This window comes from Lissotriton helveticus, chromosome 1_1 (assembly GCF_964261635.1).
Source record: "Lissotriton helveticus chromosome 1_1, aLisHel1.1, whole genome shotgun sequence".
Lineage (NCBI taxonomy): Eukaryota > Metazoa > Chordata > Amphibia > Caudata > Salamandridae > Lissotriton > Lissotriton helveticus.
Genome location: NC_136057.1, coordinates 109,379,418 through 109,385,417, shown reverse-complemented (window position 1 = coordinate 109,385,417; position 6,000 = coordinate 109,379,418).

The following is a 6,000-nucleotide window of genomic DNA, read 5'->3' as shown; positions in this document are numbered from 1 at the left end:
AGCAGCGCTGCCAGGATCTGGACAAGAAGGCTAGGAAAGATAAGTTTTTAATAACAGGACATGAGCATATATACATAGCGCAAGCACATAGTATTACATTGCAATAGGCGTAGCAGTGGGTGGAGCAAAAGGCGTGACGCGTAGCAGTCGCGAAAGATAAGGGTGAAAAGAGGTGTAACAGGGCGTATACATAGACATGTGAGGCAAACGTAACAGAATATGTCATGAATGGGGCGGAAACCATGGAGGGGGCTACCTGAGGAGCCGGGACCTCTAACCTGATGGTGCGCGCAAACTAGCAATGACGTGTTACTAGGAGAAGCTGGGGGCTTCGAACTCTGTGCTAGGAGCAGAGACTGAAGTCTGGAGAGTCAGGGCGACATGTACCTAAACAGTATCTAGTATCTGATGTTTAGAGAACATGTTGATATAAACTAGAAGTCAGGAGGGGAGAGGCTTAACGGACTCTAAGACTGGAGCATGCATTATTCTACATGTAGTGCGTGATGAAGAATATTAAATGACCATTAAATGCAGTATTTCTCTTACATGGAGACGTAAAAGCTAGATTATGACGGTAACTATTGATGCGATTCAGTAGCTTTAGGAATGCAGAGAAGGAGGACTGAACTGATAACTGGAATCATAACATACTCTTGGCAGACTCAGAGGCAGAGCCAGGGTGAGCCGGGCACTGCGAGGCAGGAAATAAGTGAAGGGTCGAGGACACAGGTGGGGGCTGTATCGCTCCTCAGCGAGGCTTCAGGAGACAGGAGCTGAATCTGGTGTCCAGGCCCTTTTGAGGCCTAGAAACGGGGACTTTATAATAAAATAACGTGCACACTGAGAAACGTGGCAACGTAACTTTACATAGGCCTGATATTCGTAGTATTCACGAGAACTGGAAACTGGCATACTAGAGGTGGACACAACTATAATTGCGTCTTTAATCGAACATGGGGAATATATATGCATATTAATCATGCACAGATAACATATGATGGATGACTCGTAGGGACACAGAACATGGCAAAATTTACTTTTCCACATTCCCTCCTTGTCACTACGTTTCCATCAGGAAACATCAATATTCATGATACCATTTATCATTTCATACAGTATCATTTGCTCGTCTCGAATTATCCTGGAACGGGATTTAGAACGGGACTTGGGACTAGGAATACAAGAGGTAGCACAAATGCCGCAAATCGCAGGGCCACATTGTATACAGAGGCAGCAGCTGAATATGATCGCTACTGCAATACCTAGAAAGGACAAGACTTTCCATCCCCAGGCGGAAATTATATTCCAGAACCAACCGGACCATGTCCAGGTGCCTGGATCTTGGTGTAACAGATGGGCAATTTTATGGAGTCTGGTTATAGCTGAATAAACAGACGGCGCGTTATTTGGAATGAAAATGCAGCAACTAGATCCGATGACTCTACAGGCCCCGCCCCTATCGGCCAGTATGACGTCAAGGACGAGACGATTTTGCAAAACTACAAATCTCATAGCAGATTGCTCTTCGGTTAAGTTACCTAAAGCAGAGGCAGTCTCATTTACTACAGCTTCGAGGGTTCTTGTTAACCTACGGATCAGCTTACTATTCTGGATAGGTCCTATAAAGAAGAAGAAACCTCTGTTGAAATCTGTATACTGTTCTAGAGCAGTTTCAGTATAATCGACAATGGGGGACTCAATCTCCCTTCTATGTCTAATGTGTACTAGATGTGTGTTTCTATGATAATCAGGTGGGGCTAGGAAAACAGGTGGCAGTAGGAAGGCAATGTAACAGGTTCCCTCCCAATCGAGGGGCAGACGAACATATGCAGTTTGACCACAAATAAAATAAGAATGGCGTGAAGCTTTGAAAATAGATTTCCCACTGTCACTATACTTGACAATAGTAGTACAATCACTATGTCCTACGTGTACGGAACCATTATTTCGGACACATAATTCGCCTTTAACTGGTAGTACTGAAATAGCAGGTAAGTCTGGAGTAGTATTAGACTGAACATTCAGGACCATGAAATTCGAAGAATAGTTACCTAAATTGTACACTTCATTTTCTAGATCTAACCCGGTTCTATGGGGGAGACCTTGCTTGTCTGGAAAACATGTACTGTTAAGAAAAGACATATCTGTTAAGGATGACGTTAACGTGGACCATGCTCCACACGAACCATTATGTGAAAAAGGATAAGGAAAAAGTGGCAGAACTCCCTTCGGTGTCTGGAAAGGGGGGAGTCGACCACATACCCAACAATTAGTGGCATTGCTGGTCTGGTGTGAATAATGTAACATGCGGATGAAAGAATTATTACGCATAGCGAGGCGGTAAGAGAGTTCATGAGGAGGTAGATCACTAAACGTATGCTCTACGGTAGCATTAGCAGACTTATTTACATGAAGAACTGGGAAATACAGGTAAAATGCGTAACTGGTGCAGGAAATCATAATGCTGAGAAATAATATGAAACATAGAAAAACGATACATCGAATTGAGTTTTGACTAACTCTCTCACTATGGGGGTCTATTTTATACATGTCAGAAACAGTCTAACCGTTTCACCTAGGGGAGGACTTAGACAATCAAACTGGCTGACTTATTTTACTAGACCGGAGTTTCAACTTATACTCCTGTTGCGGAGTTTTCTCTAACAGGGGAGGGTTTGTAGCAATGTCTTTTGCGGGACAGTCCTTGAGAACAATATTTTGGCAATCCTTCAAATCCTGGGAAATGTTCTTTGAGACGGGTTTCAGTCCATAAAACTTCTTTACGTGCGAAAGGTGCACCCAGCCTTTGCGACCCTCCAACTTCACGGCTGTACGGGTGGCGAGGAGGACCTGTCGGGGCTCCTTCCAGCGTGGCTCCAGCGGACTTGAGCGGTCAAAATTGCGGACAAGAACCATGGATCCTGGAACGATTTCATGCGGTGCCACCTCGGTATTGTCTGGAAATGCGGCGGCAACCTGTGAACGACAAGAGTTGAGGGCAGACATCAAGGAAGCTAGGTAATCTGTCAGCATATTACTTGAAACATCGGTAATACTTCGGGGTCTAGGAGTACCCCACATGTTAGGGGGGCGGCCGAATACGACCTCATACGGGGACAGACCTGATCTGGAATGTGCGACCATGCGCATATAGAACAAAGCGACTGGCAGAGCTACTAGCCAGTCTACACCTTTCTCTTGACAAACTTTTGCAATACGGATTTTCAAAGTCTGGTTATGTCTCTCTACGAGACCGGCTGCTTCAGGATGGCGCACACAATGAAACTTCCACTGGTACCCTAACAAAAGGGAAACATGCTTCATCAACTCAGATGAGAATGGCTGGCCGTTGTCAGAATATACGACTCTAGGGAGTCCATAGCGGGGGAAGAACTCACGAACCAGCTGCTTGGCAGTGGTCGCGGCGGTGTAATCTGGGACTGGATATGCTTCTGTCCACCTGGACAAAGCGCATACAACTACAAGGACATACTTGAAACCTCGACATCGCTCCATCTGAATATAATCCATCTGGAGGACTTCAAAAGGGTGGTCAGGGGGCTGGAATCCACCTTGTTCCACCGGGACACTTTTACCTGGATTAAACTGGCAACATATCATACAGGTACGGACTTTCTGCTTGGCTGCAGCTCGTAAATGCTTGTTGAACCAAATGTTCTGGATACTGTCTAACATAGCTTTTTCTCCTAAATGTGCTGGACTATGTGCAGTATTAATAATGACTTGAACCATAGAGTCGGGGAGAAACCATGTGGCTCTACCCTTCGTTAACCATCCTTGATCTGTCTGGACCCCTCCTTGTTCGGACCATTTCTTGATTTCTTCAGGGGTAGCATGTAACTGGATATCTATGACATCTTGTGTAGGGTCCTTAACTGTCATGCATGTAGTCGGATCTGGAGTAAGTGTCTGTGTCGGATTAACTGGAATGTCTGGAGTCTGTGCTGTAAGCTTGGCTGTGCGATCTGCTAGATCGTTACCTTGAGAAATAATATCAGTAACTTTCGTATGTGCTTTGCACTTCATGATAGCGATAGATGTCGGTAAATGTATGGCATCTAACAGAGCTTGAATAAGGAGACCATGCTGAATCTTGGTTCCATGAGAAGTCATGAAACCTCTCTCCTGCCAGAGCACTCCGAAGTCGTGTACAACTCCAAATGCGTAGCGTGAATCTGTGTAAATATTAACTTTCAAGTTCTTGGCGTGTATGCAGGCTTGTGTCAGAGCAACTAGCTCTGCTGCTTGAGCGGACAGGGTGTCAATACGGTGTGTCTCAATAACTTCGGTGTCGGTAGTCACTGCATACGCGGCGACTAGTTCTCCTGTACTTGTTCTCATGCATGAACCATCCACATAAAGTGTCAGGTCGGGGTCTAGTAACGGAATATCTGTCAGATCTTGTCTTGGCTTTGTCGTAATGTTAACCACTTCCACACAGTCATGTGTGGCAGAATTCGAAGTAACTGATGGTAACAGTGTAGCAGGATTTAAAACGTTGCAGCGTCTGATTTCTATGTGTGGCTGAAACAGTGTCAATTCATAACCTGTTAAACGTGCAATTGTCAAGTGCTGAGTTTGTGTTCGGTTTAAAAGAACTTCCACGGAATGTGGAACTTGTACTGTCAGGGAGTGTCCTAATACTATGGAATCACTTTGTCTGATAGCTAGGGCTGTGGCTGCAACTGACTTGAGGCACGCAGGCAGAGCCTGGGCTACAGGATCTAATGTGCTCGAAAAATAAGCACATGGCTTATATTGTCCAGCTTAATCTTGTGTGAGAACAGATAATGCTGTACCTTCGCGTTCAGTGACGAAAAGTGTAAAAGGCTTACTGTAGTTCGGTGTCGCTAGAACTGGAGCTTGACATAGGGCTTTCTTTAACTCATTGAAAATTAGTGTATGTTCAGATGTCCAAGGGAGTACAGTCGATACGGCTGCCTCCTGTGTCGTTAACTGTATCAGTGGCTTGGCTAGAAATGCATACTGAGGAATCCATTGTCGGCAGTAAGAAGTGAGGCCGATAAAGGCACGTACCTCCTTCTGGGTCTTGGGCTGAGGAAGACTCGCTATTAACTGGATACGGTCTGGTGTCAACTGCCTACCCCTCTTGGACAGTAAGTGTCCTAAGTAGACCACTTGCTGGACACAGAATTGAAGTTTAGAAGGGGACACCTTGTGCCCCATCTCGGCTAGGAAATACAAGACTGTAAGGGATGCTCGCTCGCAAGCACGTTCAGAACGGGCTGTGATCAGGAGATCATCGACATACTGGAGCAGGGCAGTGTCAGTTGGCATGTGAATGTTGTCTAGTTGTCTCTTGAGTGCTTGACTGTAAATACTAGGACTTTCTGTGAAACCTTGAGGAGCTCGTGTGAACATATAGCTCCTTCCATTTAAACAAAATCCGAAAAGGAACTGGCTGTCTGGATGAATAGGGACACTGAAAAACGCGTTCTTGAGGTCGATTACAGTAAAGAACGTGGCTTCGGAATCAATGGCTGTCAATAGGGAAGAGATATCTGGAACGACTGGGTACTGAGGAATAATACATTTATTAAGTTCTCGTAGGTCAATCACTAATCGATATACTGGAGGTGCATTTGGATCAGTACGTTTCATGACTGGAATGATCGGAGAATTGCATACATTGGAGTCAGTTTCTACAACCACTCCTTGAGCGATGAGCTCGTCAATAATTTTGGATAAGGCTGCTACAGCCTCAGATGGCAATCTGTACTGTCTGATTCGTGGTAACACTACACCTGGCTTGAGAGTCACACGATGGGGTGTGATTTGCATATAACCAACATCAGTTGGACCTTGCGCCCATAGATGCTGCGGAACATTGGACAATCTGGGATCAAAATCTCGTAATACATAGTGACCCTTAAAGTCACGCAGGAACAATCGTATTCCCTCTGGGGAACAGCATATAACTGCACCTAACTCTTTCAGTGTTTTAATGCCTAATAG